This window comes from Anabrus simplex, chromosome 1, assembly GCF_040414725.1.
Source record: "Anabrus simplex isolate iqAnaSimp1 chromosome 1, ASM4041472v1, whole genome shotgun sequence".
NCBI classification, from domain to species: domain Eukaryota; kingdom Metazoa; phylum Arthropoda; class Insecta; order Orthoptera; family Tettigoniidae; genus Anabrus; species Anabrus simplex.
In genome coordinates, this window is record NC_090265.1 from 811,382,242 (window position 1) to 811,405,693 (window position 23,452).

The following is a 23,452-nucleotide window of genomic DNA, read 5'->3' on the forward strand; positions in this document are numbered from 1 at the left end:
GTTTTGGAGGATGTATTGTGCACACATTTTGTGAAATCCCTGCTACTCAATCATGAGATGGTAATGTAATATGGTACCGACTAATATAGAGTTACCAACTAAAACGAGGAAATTTTCTCTTCAGTTTGTAATCTGTCTATTCCCAAGTTTAGGAATAATGTAAGCTCACTTTCCCGATGTCCCTCGTATTTAAACTTTTCTTGTTAATGATACAGGCTTTGCAGTCATTCAGCATATTATGAATTTTTAAATTAATAGTTTCAATAATGTAAAAGCAGTTGTTAGTTTGAATTGAACATAAAATTAACTACAGCAATTGTTTAAATATGAGAGGGTGTCACAAAATAACCAAAATGATTTTATTGCAGTAAAATACTGATGGTAGAATGAGTTCTTGGTTCAGGGTACTTACAGGGGTTAGACAAGGCTGTAATCTTTCTTTCACCTTTGCTGTTCGTAGTTTACATGGATCATCTGCTGAAAGGTATAAAATGGCAGGGAGGGATTCAGTTAGGTGGAAATGTAGTAAGCAGTCTGGCCTATGCTGACGAATTGTTCTTAATGGCAGATTGTGCCGAAAGCCTGCAGTCTAATATCTTGGAACTCGAAAATAGGTGCAGTGAGTATATGAAAATTAGTCTTTCGAAGACTAAATTGGTGTCTAGTAGGTAAGAAATTCAACAGAATTGAATGTCAGATTGGTGATACAAAGCTAGAACAGGTCGATAATTTCAAGTATTTAGGTTGTGTGTTCTCCCAGGATGGTAATATAGTGAGATTGAATCAAGGTGTAGTAAAGCTAATGCAGTGAGCTCGCTGTTGCGATCAACAGTATTCTGTAAGAAGAAAGTCAGCTCCCAGATGAAACTATCTTTACATCGGTCTGTTTTCAGACCAACTTTGCTTTACGGGAGCAAAAACTGGGTGGACTCAGGATATCTTATTCATAAGTTAGAAGTAACAGACATAAAAGTAGCGAGAATGATTGCTGGTACAAACAGGTGGGAACAATGGCAGGAAGGTATTCGGAATGAGGAGATAAAGGCTAATTTAGGAATGAACTCGATGGATGAAGCTGTACACATAAACCGGCTTCGGTGGTGGGGTCACGTGAGGCAAATAGAGGAGGACAGGTTACCTAGGAGAATAATGGACTCTGTTATGGAGGGTAAGAGAAGTAGAGGGAGACCAAGACGACAATGGTTAGACTCAGTTTCTAACGATTTAAATATAAGAGAAATAGAACTAAACGAGACCACAGAACTGGTTACAAACAGGGGATTGTGGTGACGTTTAGTAAATTCACAGACACTTGCAGACTGAACGCTGAAAGGCATAACAGTCTTTAATGATAATATATTAATTTATGAGTATGTAAAATACTGGCTACATTTATTCAGATTCACTTACAGACCTTGAAAGTATTCTCCCTCAGGCACAATACAATGGTTCTAGTGTTCAGTCCACTGTTCAAAACACTCCCTGAAGCCCTTTCTTGATAGTCTGTTGAATATACCTGAAGTCGCATTGTTTACTTCTTGATTATTTGAAAATGATGACCCCAAAGTTCTTTTCTTCACTGCAAGAAATAGGTAGAAGTCGCATGGTGCTAGGTCTGGTGAATAAGGTTGATGTGGCATCACCTCATTGCCCAACTCGGTTATTTTGTCTTATGTCTTGATTGAAGCATTTGTGCCACTCAAATCTTGTGTCTTTCCCATGGCTTCCTCTCTGTAAGTTTGCTGCAACATTTCCACTGTTTATGTTGGAGTTCTGTCATTCAGGAGAACAAAATCTAATTGAAGTGCGCTGCTGCAACTTCAGGTCAATGTTGGGTACGGTTAACACGGCACCCTTCTTCCGCTGATCCCCTGCAACTTAGAAGCCTGAGGCGAATGATATGCTTCACACTGTATCACTCAAGGTTAGACCTTTCCAGAACTACCACCTGCAAACTCCAGTGTGGAACTACTGAAACACAAAAAAATCATTCCGGTTATTTTCTGACACCCCTTCGTATCTTGCATTTTGGAGATGGTGGGTTCGAAGTTCAATATTGGCAGCTCTGGATGTGGTTTTCCAAGCACTATAAAAAAAAGTTTAGATTGCTGAAATGGAAGAGAAAGAGATAATTGTAAATTTAAGGGAGAGGAAAGGCATGATGAAAGAACTTAGGATTACACAGCATATCGTATAGATGGCTCTTTAAGTTCTAAGCCCTTGTAATCTCATTGTTATTTAATCTCTCTCTTCCGTTTGACATACAGGATAATTATCGAAGCAGTTGATGTGATTGATTTCACTTCATTCTACCTATTGAATGCTTTTACATTGTTTAAATCAGTTATGCAAGGTCAAATGCCACCACAGCATATACAACAATAATAATGTTATTAGTTGTACAGCCGGGCTGAGTGGCTCAGATGGTTAAGGCGCTGGCCTTCTAACCCCAACTTGGCAGGTTCGATCCTGGCTCAGTCCGGTGGTATTTGAAGGTGCTCAAATACGACAGCCTCGTGTCGGTAGATTTACAGGCACGTTAAAGAACTCCTGCGGGACTAAATCCCGGCACATCGGCGTCTCCGAAGACCGTAAAAGTAGTTAGTGGGACGTAAATCAAATAACATTATTAACATTATTAGTTGTACATACCACAAACTTTAACTGTTTTCGGAGACACCAGAACGTATACAGTGCCAGTATAAAAATTCAGGACAGATGATGCTACAGCAGCAGGTTCAGCTAGTAGGAACAAAGCATAGTAGTACAGCAGGTACAATTTATCTTGGCAACCATATGGCTATGTCAGAATGTAAAATTAACTCTCTTCCAGATGATTTTATTCAATAAATGCAATCTTAGGATAACAAGATAAAGGACAAAAGCTTGTACTTCATATATTTAAATAATAATAGCAATAATCAGAAAGCAAACCCCATTCTCTTTACCACGAGAAAATTAAACAAAATTAAATACTGATAATTTCTTTTTCATAGTAATTATCCCTAACAATAATAACCTACTGTCTCTTCTTTGCCCAGTCTGAATGTTATCCTGCATTGGTGTGGTGATCATTTGTCTCTATTTTACTTAATAGTAACATCAAGAAACATAAACTACTTTCCCTGTTTAACATAAAATTACAACACAGAAATAAAGATTATCACTTTGTTTTCTAATTACTATTATTATAGATATTATTATTATAGCAATATTAAAAAGCAAATCATATTCTCTTTAGAGTATGAAACCAAAATGCACAGCCGTTATTCATGCAGAAGTTCTGCTTACTGCCGTGGCAAGAGGACTGACATTCAGTCTCGAGGCATTGAAAAAATATGGGCCCAGGCTTGTTACAAAACGAGGGTAAAAGCCAGCAGTAGCTGTTTTTAATATATTGATTCAAATTGACCACTTGCCCAGTTCATTTGAAAATTCATAACGTTGACCAACTGAAAAGCCCATGTTAATATACAGTATTTACTCTGACTAGGCAAGACTGAAAGTTGTGGCTTCTGAACAAACCTAGTTGTGCATGTAGAGCAAAACATTTGGTTAATGCTCTCTTATTTATGACTGCAGAGAATCAAGATGTTCAGAGACATCTCGAAGTACCATTTTGTCGTGAAGAATAACATATTTTTATATTGACATAATTGTTTGTATAAACATCCATCAATTCTGATTTAGACAAGTCTCTAAAATACAGATGTGAAGTTAGGTTGGTTTAGAGTCTTCTAGTGGCTTGGAAACATCAAAGAATGGACTGGAATTCACAGTGTTGAAAGACTTTTCCACCTAGCTAGAGATCGTTCTGCATTCGCCACAGTGATCGCCAACGTCAGGGGGACCTGATACGGTACTATGAAGAAGAAGGAGAAATTTGAGTCCTCATACTTTAGTAGTGTTGCTGATTCCTTCTCTTGTGTGTGCTCAATGTTTGTTTGCTGTTTGTTTGTCCAACCCTTGTGCCGTTTCTCTACGGGGTCGGGTATGGGGTGAAATGAATCTTTTGTGGCGGTTTTTTTATGACCGGATGCCCTTCCTGACATCAACATTAGAGGAGTTAATGAGATGAAATGAATGACGTGATATATGACAGTAGAAAGGGAGAGGCTGAAACCCAGTGGCGGCACATAGCCTACTCCTGTCGAATAGCACCAAGGGGTTTGCCTGAAGGCTTAACGTCTCCATCCGATGGACCAATCACTATCAACATCATCATATGCCCTCACTCCATATGAGCACTGCGGAGAGGTTTATAATTTAATCCAGGGTTTTGGCACGCAATCTAGTGATTAAGAATTGTATACCACCACCTCCCCTACCCTGCCGGCCAACATTCTGATGGTGAAAATTTCTTCGACCAACGGGACTCGAACAGGCTAACCACAGTGTCAGACCGTTTAGACTTCAACGCTTAATGATCATGGCCACCAGGTGGGCGCATGCTCAATGTAACATTGATTTTTAACATTGTGATGTGATGAGAAATTACTATGAGCCTTTGTACAAGATGTGATGTCATACCAGTTCGTAGTCTGCAATATGAAGCTTTTTACTGTAAATTCCATAGATGTAAAATATATGATATCAGTATTTAATATAAAAGCTCTGTTAAAGATACTTAAGTAAGCAACTGGACTGTGTTTGTTGAAAGTTAGAAATAAATGGATAGATAATGTTTAAGAGCAAGCTACTGTAAAAAGGTAAAGAGTAAGAAGAGTCAGTAAAATGCTTTGTGCATACCAACAATGATTGACCATTGTTTAATCATTAACTGTGAATTGAAATGTCGTGCTGCAGTTTCTCCTTTTAATTTCCAGGAAGATCTTCATATTATACGTTTCTCTTAGACCATGAACTCTCCCCTCTCAGTTTCTTGAAAGGCCAGTTGTATAGCATATTTGGTTAAGCATTTGCCCCCTAAGTTGTGTTGGAGGATTGAATACTGATTGTTGGCATTTTAAAATTCATAAATGTGAGGAAGAGAGAAATGTATTTACCACTACATTAAAGAATCTCTCTTGAGGACAAAATTTTGATACTCCAGCATCCTATGGTGTATAGTAGTTTGAAGGATGTGAAGCACAAGTTATTGTTGTGCAGATACACTAACTTTGCTTGGCACAGGCATGTAAACACACTTGCCATTAGCCCACCCATTCCCTGACACTAGCGTATTCCAGTGCTCTGGAGCTCTCTCTCTTTCCTTACAGCTTAGAAAGTCGTTGACGATACATGTTTACTCTTTTTTTTTTTTTTTTTCTTGTGGGTCCGACTGCCTTCACTGCAAATCCGTTGGAACCCTCAAACAAGGAAAATACCTATCAAATACTTCACTTTCAGTTCACTACCACCATCGCTTCACGTAAGTCTCGTATGCAATTATCACACAAGTCTCGTCGTCGGCTGCAACTCTTATTCGGGTAAACATATTCTTCAGCAAATTACATTTTCACACTCGCAATGCTTTGTGAATATGTTTCATCTTACTTAGTAGTCCAATCTTGGCATGAAACATATGTCCACACAGATCACATGGAATGTCTGGGAGAGGGCGGAGCTTGACAGAGCTTTTATGCTTTACGTTTATCCTCTTCACATTGTTGTCGTCGTCGTTCCTCTTCAAACACCGTAACTGATATAGAAACAGTGTGGCGCCAAAGTGTACGATTCTCAGCAAGCATATCCCAGGATTGAGTGGTAATTCCAGCACTTTTCATAGTATGCTTTAGCTGATCCTTGAAATGCCTCAAAGGGGCTCCATGAAGTCTTGTGCCAGAGCAGAGTTCACCATACAGCAGTTGATGAGGAAGCCTGGTTTCACTCATGCGACAGACGTGCCCTATCCATCTGAGATGGTGGCCAATGATGATGACCTCAGTGTTTATTCTCGTGCTTTCTCAAGAACTGTAAGGTTGGTGACACGGTCCTCCCATTTGATGTTCAAGATGGATCTAAGTTTCTGTAGATGAAAGCTCTCTAGCTTATTGATATCCTGACGGTGGAGGGTCCAAGATTCACAACCATAAAGCAGTGTTGATATGACAACAGCATGGTAAACCATGATCTTGGTATGCATTGTAAGATCCTTATTCATAAAGACACGACGAGATAAACGTAATGCTGAGTGGGCAGCACCAATTCTCCTATCAACATCTTGTGAGCAGTTAGCGTTTGTTGAGAGGATACTTCCTAGATATAAAATTGGGACCTGCTCCAGTGGAGTATCCGCAATAGAGATATTGAAAACTAGGAGGTTCGACCTAGGTGCAGTCTGTGCGAGTACTTTGGTTTTCTGAACGTTAATGGAGAGACCAAAACGATCACAAGCACTCTTGAAACAACTGACGGATTGTTGTAGCTCATCAGGTCTGAGAGCAGGTGCGGCAGAGTCGTCTGCATATTGCAATTCCGTAACTGAAGAAGCTTTTGGGAGCGAAGTCTAGCCAGATTGAACAATCTCCCATCAAAGCGATATCTGACCTTTGCACCTTGGTTGTCTGTAGATGTTCCATATAGCATGGCAGCTAGACAAAGAAAGAGCGAAGAGTGTTGAAGCAAGCACACATCCCTATTTCAATCCATGAGTGATTGGAAATGGATTAGAGATAATATTTTGATGAAGGATTGAATGAATGATGTCTAAATACAACTAAAATCACTGGAAAAGACCTATCTCCGCCTTATCAATACTGTTAAAAAGTTTTTTAAATCTATATTAAAAATGTGTTAACATGTTTCGAGAACTCCACCGTTCTCTTCATCAGTGACTATACAATTTTTGGACTTGATACCTAATGACCTGAACATATATTCTAAACAAATTGTTAGTTAAAAACAAGAAACGTCATCTATATGAAAAGTTTTGAAATTACACTGTTCTAAATAAGTTATAATTGATCCACTAGACTTGTCAAATAAATAAATTACATTTAAAAAAACCATGAAATTTGTACATAAAAATAAGCATCTCTTTCTTCTTAAAATTCTAAATCACCCATTGTTGTGCATCTGCAATTCAAAAAATGGTGGGGCTCTCAAAATGTTAGACTTTAAATATAGATTTAAAAAACTTTTTAATAGTATTGGCAAAGCAGAAATAGATCTTTTCCAGTGATTTCAGTGGTATTTAGAGTTACGTCAATACGGACCAAAACCAAACCATAATGGTTAAAATAATAAATTCACATAAGTGTTGACACATTCCAGGTGATAAGCTCGAAAATGTATTTTAAAAATTTGCACTGGTGATGAAATTGGCAATGAAATGATGATGGAATTAGATGAGCTTTAATGAGGTCATACCTGGGAATCATATAGGAGTATATGAACATCCCGATTATTAAGGAATAATGGTTGATAGGACCATTCTTTAAAATTGCATGTTGCAAACTAAATATGTAATTACTGCAATTCCACCCAATTTTGAAATGTATTCATTTTTCAGTAGCCGTAAAGCTGTACTGATCAGGTATGAAAATACAGTAGATCCTGTTTATCCTAAATAAAGGGGGCGGAGCCACTTCGGTTGAGACATTTTTTCAGATGACACATGGCAAATATTTTCAAAAGTTAAATGTCAAAATAAAAATGCATATATTCTGTTGAGCAAAGGTGCATACTGTACATTAACATTAAAATGTTGACATAATGTAACTCATTGTATAGAATCAGTGATTTTCTTCTTCATTTTCTTGGTGCAGCGCTGTCGTGCAGCTATGTCCTCCCACCGTTTGATCAACAATACATCAGCTGGTGTAGATCCATTGCTTTGTTCAACAAAACACAAAGCAATCTGAAATAATGAAACAGGTTTTTTTTTTTTAACTTCTGAATTGAATACTGTATACAGTAATTTTATTACATAGTGTAATTAAAGCGTGTGGTACTGAATTTTAATAAAAATTCGAAATCAGTCTTGCCTCCAGTGAATTAAATCCATCATCTGCTGCAACTTGATTCTCAGAACTGCTGTTGTCAAAGTCTGAGTCGTCTGCATAATATTCATGACGAATAATACAGTAATAATAATAATAATAATAATAATTCTTGCTTGTTCAAGAAAAAATATATCATGGAACGAACTAGAGGGTTGTTGTTGTTTGAGTCATCAGTCCATAGACTGGTTTGATGCAGCCCTTCATGCCCCCCTATCCTGTGATAACCTTTTCATTTCTACGTAACTATTATGCCATACTTTTGATTTGCGACCTTTACCGGCATCTCTGTCTTATGTTATTGGAGTATTAACTGAGTATTCACATATTTAAATATTGCTCCGGCCACAAAATTCTAAGCATCGGGTCGTAAGTCATACAAAGATTCCAAACTGGAATTGTATTTATGAACATAAGTTCCAACATATGGCATATAATCATTTCTCAGGGCAAAAAATTTCGCTTCGTTGTTCCCATATGCATTAAATAAATCGCGGATTCCGTTGAAGAGTCGCCGTCCGTTGAAACAGTCATACCATATCCTTATGTCAAAAGAAATTATCCGATCTTCACCTAATATTCAGCGTAAGCTAACTCAATAATTCCGTATACTACCTACTACACCTTACTTAAAGAATAGAAATGCAAAATCAAATCTATATCTATTTTATTAGCATGCTAATGTATAATAAAATTGAAAAATATATATTCATTGGCAATAACGAAAGGAAAATCATGGAATTATAAGTATCACTCTCAAAGTGCTTGGTTTCCGGGATAAACATATTTGAAAGAACTTTAAATCTTCAACATATTTGCTTACATATTTGTTAAATATCAAAATATACCATATCTTCCATGTTTAATTGATATAAGGGGAAAAATAGGGATCAGAACTTTATTTAACCAAGGAGGAGTGGAATATCTTTCATTTAATGTTGTTTGGGATTTTCTTTGGGGCATAAGTTAAGTTTCATTTCGGTTTTCGGTCTATTTGACCAAAATTTATTTAGACACATGTTTGGATTCTTGTTTGTGACTCACCACGTTACGAGATAAGCATTAGCATGTTTAAATATGGGTTCAAAACACCCATACAGTTACCAATATTCCTATCATAACCCAAAATGAATAAATTAAATCAGTACATCACCATATGTACAAAATAAACCAAATAATATTAGTACAGAGTGCCATAGATTTGATAGTACGTCATTCTAACCTGCGAAGATCGTGCCAACAGTTCTCGTCATGTGCCAATATATTTACATACTCCCAAATATTTCTTCGCTGTGCCATAGTTTCGATCAAGCAAACCGTACTCCCTATAAGCGCTAACGTGCTGACCTTCAAATACGTAAATGTGCGAGATTCCATTCTATTCCCAAATATATATAACATAATGCATAACAAACACGTAACCTCTCCATATCCTCCTCTGAAAGTTACAACGAAACACAAACTGCTTGGCTCGAGACATGCATTCAACTCAACATGGCCTATATCCTTTACTTGCAGTGCTAATCCAAATCTAAATATAATATGTAACACAGGAATTCGCATTTCAGTTATCTATCCCATTCTTAAATAACGAACAGAAATATATCTCCTCATTCTACTTATAACATGCCACATTAACATTTCATTTCCTTTATATACATATATTCCTCCATATTTAAAGAATATTATCATTCAATTCCACTAAACTAACCTCTGTGTTACGGATGCAATATTCAATATCCTGATTATTCTCTTATACACTGCAACTTCGTAATATTTCAAACACTTTTTTACCATATTATTATCGTACTGGCCATGATTGGTATACATATTGACTTGAAGTTCTAGGTTTCGTCTTATATCTCGCTTATATTTATATATCCATAACTGGTTAAACGCTTCACGGTCTACACGTATTAATTGGCACAAATCATGCACAAATACTCAGTCAGATCTAGTTTCCAATAACCTTAAAATTATCACATTAGCACTGTAGTTATATAGCACAAGATAGCACATTTCATCGGCTAATAATTGGCATTTATATTCATATATTCTTTCATTGGCACCTGATCTCTTATATCTAGCACTCCTGTACACCTATAAATATTTTTTATCAATTGATTTGAAATTAATTACGATGCAACTCATAATACTTATCTCGTAACAGGATTTTGCTGCTGGATCTTTGCTGGACTACGGCATCTTGGAGTAGGCAACCACTGCGATCCGAAGATTACGTCATCTGCGGCTTCGGCTTGGGTCTTGGCTTCAGCTAATCAGTCTTGAGCAAACATTCCTTCTGTTTAAGCTGAGTCCATCTTGTCACCAGTCATCATGCAATCATAAAAGAACAAATACATAGTAGAATACATAGTATACTGGTGAATAATAGGCAATTCAACTCGCCATATTTGTTTTTTGGAAACTCGAGTTGGACGAAAATATTCTTTTCTTTAAATTTATAGGTTTCTCTAATTTGGCCTATTCCTTGCTCTTTCTTTTGCTTAAACAGATATTGTCTCCCTCCTGGAAACAATAAATTATGCCGCTATGGTATTAATTTCGGCAACGTGTAATTCGGCTGAAGCTTCCTTTCCGTTTCTGAATTCAGGTCTCACAGTGACGAATATTTCTTTCAAATCTAGACTTTTTCTGCCTTATATTCTTGCAGATATAGTCTTCTATGCTGTTAATATACTAATACTTCCGTATTTGATGTTGTGTTGATTTTTTTTTAAATCTTTCTATAAGCCGTGCAACTTCCCTTCAACTTGTAAATCTATCTTCACAAAGTAGTCAAGAATCGTTCTCTTTCAAATTTTTTCAGTCCATCATTACTTAACTCTAGAGATTCTTTTTCCTTTGCGGCCGGGCGATATCGATTTATTAGATCACTACTCTGTGTACTTGCACCTGTAGCTATTGTCCGCCATCTTTGTCCACTGTATCCATTACATTGACGGCCGCTAATGTAACGTAATGGTACACTATTGCATCCTACATCTGCTCTAATCTGCTTGTCATATTCATACCTTGGTCTACCCCTACCGTTCTTACCACCTACACTTCCTTCAAAAACCAACTGAACAAGTCCTGGGTGTCTTAAGATGTGTCCTATCATTCTATCTCTTCGTGATTCGATCTATCCATCTCACCTTCAGCATTCTTCTGTAACACCACATTTCAAAAGCTTCTATTCTCTTTCTTTCTGAGCTAGTTATCGTCCATGTTTCACTTCCATACAATGCCACACTCCACACGAAAGTCTTCAAAAACATCTTTCTAATTCCGATATCAATGTTTGAAGTGAGCAAATTTCTTTTCTTAAGAAAGCTCTTCCTTGCTTGTGCTAGTCTGCATTTTATTTCCTTCTTACTTCTGCCATTGTTAGTTATTTTACTACCCAAGTAACTTCCTTTAAGACTTTATTTCCTAATCTAATATTTCCTACAACACCTGCCTTCGTTCGACTGCACTCCATTACTTTTGTTTTGGACTAACTTATTTTCATCTTGTACTCCTTACCCAAGACTTCATCCATACCATTCAGTAACTTCTCGAGATCTTCTGCAGTCTCAGATAAAATAACAATATCATTGGCAAATCTCAAGGTTTTGATTTCCTCTCCTTGGACTGTGATTCCCTTTCCAAATTTCTCTTTGATTTCCTTTACTGCCTGTTCCATGTAAACATTGAATAGGAGAGGGGACAAACTGCAGCCTTGCCTCACTCCTTTCTGGATTGCTGCTTCTTTTTCAAAGCTCTCGATTCTTATCACTGCAGACTGATTTTTATACAGATTGTAGATAATTCTTCATTCTCGGTATCTGATCCCTATCATCTTCAGAATCATAAATAGCTTGGTCCAATCAACATTATCGAATGCCTTTTCTAGATCTACGAATGCCATGTACGTGGGCTTGTCCTTCTTGATTCGATCCTCTAAGATCAGACGTAAAGTCAGGATTGCTTCACGTGTTCCTACATTTCTTCTGAAGCCAAATTGATCATCTCCCAACTCAGCTTCAACTTGTTTTTCCATTCTTTGGTAAATAATACGTGTTAAAATTTTGCAGGCATGAGATACTAAACTAATCGTGCGGTCGTTTTCACACCTGTCAGCACCTGCTTTCTTGGGAATAGGTATAACAACATTCTTCCGAAAATCGGATGGGACTTCTCCTGTCTCATACATCTTGCACACTAAATGAAATAACCTTGCCATGCTGGTTTCTCCTAAGGCAGTCAGTAATTCAGAGGGAATGTCATCAATTCCAGGTGCCTTGTTCCTATTGAGGTCACTCACAGCTCTGTCAAACTCTGACCTCAAAACTGGGTCTCCCATTTCATCAGCATCAACAGCCTCTTCATGTTCCAGAACCAAATTATCTACATCTTTACCTTGATACAACTGTTGGATATGTTCCTGCCATCTTTCTTCTTTGTCTTCTTTCCCTAGAAGTGGCTTTCCATCTGAGGTCTTAATATTCATACACCTAGATTTCCTTTCTCCAAAGGTTTCCTTGATTTTCCTGTATGCAGCATCTACCTTCCCCAGGACCATACAGCCTTCGACATTCTTGCACTTCTCCTTCAGCCATTCTTCCTTAGCTACCTTGCACTTTCTATCCACTTGATTCTTTAATCGCCTGTATTCTTTTCTGCCCTCTTCATTTCTAGCATTCTTGTATTTTTGTCGTTCATCAATCAGGTCTAGTATCTCCTGAGTTATCCACTGATTCTTAGTTGTTCTTTTCTTCCTTCCTAACATTTCTTCCGCAGCCCTATTGACTTCATTTTTCATGAGACTCCACTCTTCCTCTATAGTGTTTCCTTCAGCCTTTTCATTTAGTCCTTGTGCAACATGTTCCTTGAAACAATTAGATCCCATCTTTTTGCATTCTTTCCTTTCTTCAATTTCTTCAACTTCAGATGGCATTTCATGACCAACAAGTTGTGGTCAGAGTCCACGTCTGCTCCTGGGAAAGTTTTGCAATCCAACACCTGGTTTCTGAATCTCTGCCTAATCATAATGAAGTCTATTTGATACCTTCCAGTGTCTCCAGGTCTTGTCCACGTATACAGCCGTCGTTTGTGGTGTTTGAACCAAGTATTGGCAAGGACTAAATTATGATCAGTACAGAATTCAACCAGCCGACTTCCTCTTTCGTTCCTTTGTCCCAATCCAAATTCTCCTACTGTACTACCTTCTCTTCCTTGGCCTACCACTGCATTCCAGTCTCCCATCACAATTAGATTCTCGTCACCTTTTACATATTATATTAAATCTTCTATCTCCTCATATATTCTTTTGATTTCTTCATCATCCGCTGAACTAGTAGGCATATAGACCTGCACTATTGTGGTGGGCATTGGTTTGGTGTCTATCTTGACGACAATAATTCTTTCACTATGCTGGTCGTAGTAGCTTACCCGCTGCCCTATTTTCTTATTCATTATTAAACCAATTCCTGCATTTCCCCTGTTTGATTTTGTGTTGATAATTCGGTAGTCGCCTGACCAAAAATCTTGTTCTTCCTGCCAACGTACTTCACTTATACCAACTACATCTAACTTTAGCCTATCCATCTCCCTTTTCAGATTCTCTAACCTACCACAACGATTCAAACTTCTAACATTCCACGCTCCGACTCTCAGAATGTCAGTATCCATCTTCCTGATGATCGCCCCCTCTCGTGTAGTCCCCACCCGGAGATCCGAATGGGGGACTAGTTTACCTCCGGAATATTTTACGCTGGAGGAAGCAATCATCAGTACATCATTCATACAGAGAGAGCTGCATGTCCTCGGGAGTTAGTTACGGCTGTAGTTTCCCGTTGCTTTCAGCCGTGTAGCAGTATCAACACAGCTAAGCCATGTTGAGTATTATTACAAGGCTGTATCAGTCAATCATCTAGACTGCCGCCCTTGCAACTACCGAAAGGCTGCTACCCCCCTTTCGATGAACCATTCGTTAATCTGGTCTCTCAACAGATATCCATCCGATATGGTTACACCTGCGGCTCGGCTATCTGCATCATTGGGACACGCAAGCCTCCCCACCGCGGCAAGGTCACATGGTTCACAGAGGAGGAACTAGAGGGTAAGAAACTGTTTTGTTTTATGCTACACATGCATTCTGGCACAAGTCATAATATAAAAATAGGGTTTGCCTAGTAGCTTTCAGCATGTATAGCAAGAGAATTACTAATATCAACGGCTAAAAATGAGAGGGTAAAAACAAAATATTAAAATACAATTTTGCCAGAGCATTTCGGTTAAGCAGGGTTCTACTGTATGTTTAATGTTTTCAAGTATTCATTAATACTTCAAACTTTTGTTTTAAGAGACTGTTTAGTACTAGTCTTAAAAGAGTAGTATGTTTATGCACCTTCAGGATTTGAAGCTCTAAACGGTCTGTCAGGATGTGGAAGGTATATAAATACCCTTCGTGCAGGCATAGGGCTAATACAGATAACTCAAACAGGGCAAGTTTCACATGGAGTGTTTTTCATGATTAAAACTTTCCTAGCTCATTTCTTAGCCCTTCAGGACATGTGATGTGTAAATATTAACCACCAGCAAAAATCCTCCCTAATTCTAAATTTGAATTATTGGAATCCATGTAAATGATGACAAATTTATGTCCTAAATCAATTATAGTAATTTTGGAGTAATAATAACAATATGCAGCTTGTGATAATAAGAATGGATATTGAAATAGTTATGTTCTCAGTATGCTTACTCATTCACTGGCATCACTCAGTTTTTTACATTAGATAATTTATATTCAAAGATCAGACTTGATTACACTTCACTGATGGTCCATTACTTCCTCTTGCTCATTGACTTGTTCCATGCTTACAACCTTCACATGTTCCTGACAAATTAGTTAAATATTAAACAGTCTTCGCATCTTCGTGCTTAATGCTTTCCAAGGACTACTTTTTTTCCCCTCAGTTTTTCCAGAAAGCCACTGAATATGACCTCGTAGATTTGTTGGGATGTTCCTTTGTGAGATCCAAGGGCAGCATTATCAAGAAATTTCAATGGAATGTAGGTTCAGAGTCGAGATTCTTTGCTTTATACAGTAGATGACTTGAGCATTGATAGCAGCAATGTTCAGAATGCCAAAAAAATATCTTTAGTGGCCATCGAGATAATGTTTGAGAGACAGTGTATTCTGGCTTCTTCTTTGCACCAGATTCTTCATCAATGGCTGCATCGCGATGCATACTGGACACTAGAAGAACGAATAACATCATGTACACTTTCACAGTCGCCACTCTTGTTCACTTTCCTTGACACTGTGAATTTCTGAATTATCACTAGTCACTAGCCTTGATATAGCTGTCTTTCTTGGGAACATCTCTATGAGGTCTGTAATTTTGTTCTGAGTCAGAGAGCAATACATCTTCAATTCCTGAAATTCACTAAAATTTTGCATAATGTTGCCAAAAAACGCACACATTCTATAAAGTACACTTGTCTAATAATAGTTACTGCACTGGTCATCTGTAAAATCAAAGCAGTTAACGATAAACAACAGTGGCATTCTGAAACGTATGAACGAGTGCACGGGTAAAATTTACCCAGTCAGTGTTTCTCGCACAATATGAGCAGAACTAACAGGGCTGTGCAATTGATTCATGGTCATGACATTTGGAAGAGTTCACTAGAAAGTTACTGAGAATGGAGGCCTATAACTGAAATATATGTAAATTTCAAATTTGCTAGGGTGATTTTTACCCATACGTGCGTCCTTACGGGTTAAGCAATAATGAATTGGATTGTTCTCGTTTGTTTTATTTAATTGTTGACATTTTTTTGATAGGTTAACGTGAATTATCGCTAGTCTCGTTAGAATGATGATTTACAATTGAATAATGTGTATTTTAACAGTAAATCACAGTCTACACCTGGTGTGAGAGTGCTGATCAGTTTTCTTGTTATAGTTGTGCAATGTATACCAGTAAGAATGGAATTTAATTCAGATTTGGTTGTGATCGTATTAGCATTCAAAGAGTAGAGCCCAAGTCCAAGATTTAAGAGTCAGTCATAGCTCAAGTCAGTGTAATTTTAAAAGGAATATGAAAGCCTTACTGACATGTGAAACATTGTACCTAGGATTTAAGAAATTTACATTCTGTGTATCTGAGAACTATCCATGGTAATGGAAGGTTAAATTACTACTATATAAAACTCAAGATGATTTGGAATCTAAGGTTGTGCATGATTTCCTCCTCCAGGAAAACTTGAAGAAATTTGGTGGACACAGGATTTTTCTCTCTAACCTTAAATTACACCTGTTTACCTGGTTCTTATTGAGAAAGGTTGTGTCCAAATCTAAACACCACATTCTTACTTTGAAGGAAACTGATATTGAACCAGAACGTTGACATTCTCGTGCATTTAATTTTGTCTGTTGTTTATTCAGTTGGCTGTACCAATTTGTAGCATGCCTAGTGCTTTCTTTTTACACATTGCAAGTTATGACTAGTCCACAGGTTCACCTGCTTACAGTGACTTCAAAATCAAGGTCTACAGAACACAGTTGAGATTGATAATCCTCATAAGTTAAATGTGAAGTTATAGTATGGTACTGAAGCACTTGTCTTCTTTTTTTTGTGCATTTCATTCTTGTGTGTTACATTTTTATGTAAATATCCTGGTAAAGTAGACCAGAGTCATCTTTGTACTGTACCCTATCTATTGGATACAGAACTTAGAATAATATAAAAACCAGTAACATAAGTTTGTTAAAAGTGAATTATAAAATTTAAATTGCCTCATTTGTTCATGTTCTAATTGTTTGGTTTGTGTGTACAATGTCTCTCTTGAATTATTCTGTAATTTCTGAATCATTTTCTATAAATGAGCTTTGCACCTTCCATAAGCCCTTACAAGAAAAAAGTTGGCATTACACTATACCAGCAGCTATGTTTGTATCTGATAAAAGCATTTGTGCACTGTTATTTGATAGCTTTAAAATAGATACTGTTCAATGTTGATTCAGATCAGTAGCTTTAATTCATCTACTGGAATGACTTTCTCATACATGTGGCATCACAAACTGTGATATGGGGTCTGTATACTCTTCATAATAAAATTAGGTCACCTTAATAATAGGCTATTTTAGGGTAACCTATATACATAGTGCCTATGTCTGTACTGCAACAGGGCAGTTATGCTGAATGTTTTTTGTGCTGTTGCATTATTGCACTATGTGCTAGTATACACTTTGAAAAATTAGAGTAATCTTTTTCCATGATATGTTATTTGATGCATTTATTTCTTTAGGTGGTGAATGAAATAAGAATTTATCAGGACTTCATGTCCTTAATAAGTTTTGTTCAGCTTTTCTTTAAAAGAAAAAATCTCTGATTTATAGCAGGGTTTGTTTAGAAATCTACAAATCATAGTGACCAAAATCTATGACATTGAATGGTTTCTTTTTACTTCTACAAATTTATAGATTTTCATCATATATGGTTGTATGAATGCTTTCTTAATAATTCGTTTGCTCTCATAGATTCTGATTAATTCCAGCAGGCTTTTTTTCTTTAATTCTACTTTTGGTAGCATACATTTCCTGATGTATGTTGCTTTCTAGGTGAAATAGGAGGGGATATTCTTTTGGGAATAGTTCCATTCATGTGGTGTTTGTTTAAAGTAATCATGGTGAGTTACAGAATAACTTTATTACTACTGCCAGTTGGGTCTCTTGCTTGTGATATTGGACCTCGCTGCTCTAAATGCATGACCCTATTAAGTGTTCTAATTAGTGTTTTTGTTACCTGTGAAGTTCAGAAGCTTAAATTATGAGACTTACTAATGTAAAATATTTTAAATTTGGCTGTACAAATCCAGATCTTGTGTTGTCTACATGTGCATGTGAGCTGCCTTGTGAATAAATTTGCTCTGTCGGCTGACTTGTTTTCATCTCTCTTTGGATTTGTTCAGGCAAAGCAGCATAGCATCGATTTCTGGTTCTTTTTAAGGAAAATGTAAACTTGCAAATTACGTGTTGTTTGAAATAATTATGGATTAAATTTATTTGGTCACTTGCATTTGCTTACAATTTTTTTGGTATTCTGAGAAAGTCATTCCTTTCATTCCAGATTTTACAGTTAATTTTTTTCAAAAGCTAAGTCCACACTAATTTAGATCTTTTGCGTGAACATGCCATTATAACTATAAAACTAAAGTAGAGAAATGTGTATGATAGAAAGAGGTGTAAGCAGTGGCGTGCACTGAACCCCATCTACCCCAGCACTGCTGGGGGAAAGAACTTTGTAATAACATTTTCTAATTATTCCTTAGGACGCTTTTTATAATGTTTAAAAAATTGTGACCATCTAAGCCAAGCCAAGTACAACTGTCTTGACAATCCGCTTGCACTACCGCAGTTCAGCTTTTCCAGCGAGCTGGGTTTCCTTGCCGGCGCGATAGAGAGCTACCCCCAGCAAAATTTAAGGTCGCTTGGGTGACGCATGCACTTGAAGCTTCCTCGAGGCAGAGCTGTGCCCCCTCCCCTGACAGCAATTTACGGCGACAGGCCAGCTAGCTTAGGTAAGGGGTGTTAGTTTTAATACTTGACACTCAAAGTCTTCAGTGCTACACACTGGAGACTGCAAGAAAAAATATCAACATATTAACAATATAGCCACTTGCACATCGTCTTGCTAATAAAAACAGAGCCAGTATATGAAATCAATTGTAATATAGAAGAATAGTCTTGGGTTTCGGCATGTATACAGTTTTTTCGAGCAGTTCATTGATGGCACGCATCGCACGTATAGAGTATGTGTTCCTATAGGCTCCGTGCGTATAGCAATGTGCTGCTGCGGGTGGAAATTACGAGAACTACTTAGGGACACCTTCATCAACAGTTGACCATAACAAGCTGGAATGTGTGTGATGTTCACATACATATATTAAATCATTTTACAGTGACCCTCTATCGCTGAATCCCTGTCTATGTTTTTGTCTAAAGCCATTAATAGAATCCAAGACAATATTTCCTGTGTGTGTCCCTGTACATGCTCTTTCCCAAGTTTTGTTTTGTTTTGGTCTTCACACAGTATATAATACCTACGTATGTTCTTTCAGCTAATTTCTTATCTCCCCCCTCCCCTGTTACAATGAATATATCATCCTTCATAGTTTTTGCTTTACTTGATAAAACGACTAGTGGCTGGGTATAACGCGAAAGCGAAACCCATTACATAAATTAAGAAGGAGAATACGTAGAAGAAGAAGAATCATTTTACAATGCTGTTTTCAGATGATTATTTTTAATGTCATAACGTTCGGGCAGAACTATATGCTTGTTGTTGACTGCATTAACAGATACTGTGATACAAAGATTTCTTCACGACCTCATGAAATGCATTTGAAAAGACGGTTGATCATAGATGTAAATCACAAGAAGTAATTCGGGATTTATACATTTCAATTAATACAAAATAACACTTTACAACTTTTATTTTAACCATTTTACAAATAGTTAACAATTAGAATCAAATTATTATATAGCAATGCCATATTTGCATAGCGAGCTGTAGTAGGCCATCTTTTTTAGAGCACACATATCATTATAGATACACATTGTATTGCCACAGTCCTAATTATAACAGTGGAATAATAACAATAAGTGAACGGTACTGTACTACAGAACAATGTGTGAAATTTTATAATATTTCGTTACAACCTAACGAAATGGATTTGAGAAAGCAACAGACAAATAGGCCTATAATTACACAAATAGGCCTCCATAAATAGCTCACAGAAATACCGTATTTTTCATCCGTAAACTCATGTCCTCGTCCCGAGGTGGTGCAGTTCTTTTCAAGCACACCGCTAATGGAAATGAGCTGCATGCACCGTTTTAACCACATCCGGTACCAGTTTCTGGCAGTGTCAGGATTCAAGCCCGGGCCCCCGAGAAAGGCAGCTAGAAGCGCCAACCGTTATATTACAGAGGTGGACTTTATCATAATATAAATACAGACACACAAAATAAATAATCACTTATTGGCAACTTTAAGTGATTCTTAACTTCTCTTCTCATGCGTATTGATAGTGTACATGCGGTTTCAATATCAAGAATTTCAATAGGTCCAACATCAAGCCTGAGCCTTTTTATCAGAGAAAGTTCCTCTACTCTCTTGCCCCTGTTGTAGTTCACTTTCTCTACGTTTGAGATGCGACGTCGAGACCATTCACACGGTCGATCAGTACGCAAGGTGACCAAGGCCCCACACCGCTGGCTGCGCAGAAGCATGTAACTGGGGAAGACATGTCCATGCGCGTACCGCCATGTTGCGGGCGCTCCTAAGCTTGACGCGGAGATCATATGGAATTCATCCTTTAACTTACATTTCGCACACATGAAAACAATCGCCTTATAAAATAATTGACAGCCTACACCGACTACCGTATACACACGCAATAAATATACATAATATCAAGACTGTGGTAATATTAAAATATACTTCTGTATAAAAAATGAACAGTCTACACAAATCCTTTGGATAGCCTATAGGTGGCGCACCTTAAAGATAAACCTTCAGCAGACTGAATAAGAAGACTGAAAAATACACTTGCGGTACCTCGAAAATGATCAGGTCGCTCACTTTAATATAAGGGCCATGTTTGTAACTGATGTGTTTGAACATTGTACGTATGGCAAGAAGGCCAGGCTCAAAGGGTGAGAATCACGTGGCAATCTGTCTCTTGAGAAACCTAGGATCAACAATTATTTAGCTTTATTGAAAATATGAAGACATGTTCAAAAAGCGGCCTACAACTTTAGTATGATTACATATCGTGAGATAAAAATTACCTGTCTCTCAGCAGACTGGAGAACACATAAATTAAATATTTTACAAACTCCTGTACCGATAACAGTAATATTCAATATCAACAAAAAAGGAAACCTGTGAAATAAAATCTTTCTATGAAAGCTACATAGCTTATGATTCCTCTCAGATAAGTCATTACAGCAAACTTTACTCAATTATCTGAACAGATTGTTTAAAAAGTACATGACTGCAGAAATCTTTCTAAAACAATCAGATACCGGTACATGTTTTATCATTTTCTGAATATGAAACGCCGGCTCTGCGGTGTAGGGGTAGCGTGTCTACTTCATACCGGGAGGCTCCGGGTTCAATCCCCGGCCAGGTCAGAGATTTGTACCTGGATCTAAGTGCTGGTTCGAGGTCCACTCAGCATACGTGATTACAACTGCGGAGCCATCTGACGGTGACATAACGGCCGAGAGGATTCGCCGTGCTGACCACATGACACCTCGTAATCTGCAGGCCTTCAAGCTGAGTCGCTTAGTAGGCTATGGCCTTTCGGGCCTATTGTGCCATAGGGTTTGGTTTTGATATGAAATAACGTAATTGGATGAGTAGAAGTTAAATTATCATGTTTGTGTGATTTGGATTTAGGTAAATGCTGCCTGACATTCGTTACACTGGTGCTAGCCTTTTGTTGTGTATTTCTTAAAATGAAATAAATGTCTAGAGTTAGTTTGAGTTTCTCTGCGCGGTTTAGTCCTAAGCTTTATTTTTTAACAATTTTTTTACGTCGTACCGGCACAGATAGATCTTATGGCGACGATGGGATAGGAAAGGTGGTGGTGGTGATTATTGTTTTAAGAGGAAGTACAACTAGGCAACCATCCTCTATATAACACTAATCAGACAAGAAAACTGGAAGGGGTCCGACACTTCGAAAAATGAAGGTATCGGCCAAAGGAAGGCAAGGGCCACGAAGGGCGTGAAAATGAGGATAGGAAAGGCCTAGGAATGGGAAGGAAGAGCATGTGGCCTTAATTAAAAGTACAGCCCAAGCATTTGCCTGGTGTGAAAATGGGAAACCACGGAAAATCATCTTCAAGGCTGTCAACAGTGGGGTTCGAACCCACTATATCCCGGATGCAAGCTCACAGCTGCGTGGTCTTAACCGCACGGCCAACTCACCCGGTTAGGCTTAAGTAAGAATGTTATCATTTAAGATGTAAAACCCTCCTCACAATATTATCTTCTTAAATATTACTGCTTTTACAAACTCATTCTGAATTAACATTATCTGATTACATAAAAAATTGAAAATGCGTTCTAATTTTTCTCTAATATGAGCACCATGGTTTACACCAGAAAGAAAATAAAATGAAATTGAAAGTAAAGCACTTGCAAACAAAAAAAGATTGATATCATAGTGAAAAGTTAATTTGATTAGCATTTTCTAATGCAGACTAGGATCGACAAGATTGTAATGAGCTTTGTTTAGACTTTGTACTGTCAGATTTTTCTGGAATAGCGTATTAACAATTGTATTCTTTTATTATAAGGCAAGTGGGAAAAATTGGAGAAATTAATACATACGATACTAGTAAATCATTTTTCAGATAATTGATAATTTGAAGCAATACGTTACCCTAATATTAGAAGGTTTTATCAAGTTGTATCAATCTTATCTTACGGATTGTAGGCCCAGGTTTATCAAATTTGTAATACCGCTACACAGTATGTATGAAAAATATGTAGTCTTTTTCAGAACAGCTTTTTAATTCTAAACAATTATCCCCGATGAATTGGAAAAAGGCAAAGAAGAAAAAGAAGCCCAAGTATTCTAAATTTCATGTCCATGCGTTCTCTGAATCAACCACCCTATAACCTGTTTAGTTCTCGATTATGGTAAATGAAAGTTATTTTTTAACAGTTCAATTTCTACTCACATGTGAAAAGAAATACCAGATTCCTTCTGATAGCAGTCTGTACAAATGAAGGATGCACACGAATTCACCCTCGTGAATATCTTTCCATTCCACAGGTAATGCTAACTTTAGGCCTAATATTGCCGATCAAATTAATCTAACGTAAGGTATCAGCTCCCACATTCCTTGAAAATATTTGACAATATATTATCACTCCGTCACATATAATACCAAACCAGATCCACCAACAGGCATGATTCAAATCGAAAACATGCAAGGGTCTTGCTGTAAACATTACCACGTGCTAGCCATGCATTCGAAGCTGAAGCGCCCGCAACATGGCGATGCGCGAAAGTGTTCAATATTCCGCTTAGCATCAGCGCGCTCTGTGAGTCTAGATAAGTAATATTCAAGTCTTTGAAGGTGACATGTTCTGAGCAAAATGCACAAACAACAGCTGGAATATGGTTACATTTCATGGAAACAGTTATTCGCCTTCATGAAATAATGATTGTTACCAAGGCCTTCCTTAGAAAACATGGTTATGTTTAAAACTAATTAAAATTTAAAATTAATCGCCTCCCTAGCAGCATTAACCTACGCTAACACGATATCGTATTAGAAATAGACGAAGTATATTTTTCTGAAGACAGCATTGTTAAACGTGTATATGAACAATAATCTAGTTATCACCACTACCAATACATAAATTACTACGTTGCCTCTATAGTGAAATGGTAGGATATTTAGGGAACCAATGTTTCATTCTGATCAC

At 37.4% G+C, this 23,452-nt stretch overlaps 1 long non-coding RNA gene across 1 annotated transcript; it reads right to left on the reverse strand.

The window, feature by feature from the left end:
* Positions 1-1,363: 1,363 nt before the first annotated feature.
* LOC136873748 (uncharacterized) lies at positions 1,364-22,964 on the reverse strand. The gene is made up of 2 exons (XR_010860168.2): positions 22,699-22,964; positions 1,364-1,971 (listed from the first exon to the last, which is right to left on the reverse strand). It is a non-coding gene; the product is annotated as an uncharacterized lncRNA (long non-coding RNA).
* Positions 22,965-23,452: the final 488 nt, after the last annotated feature.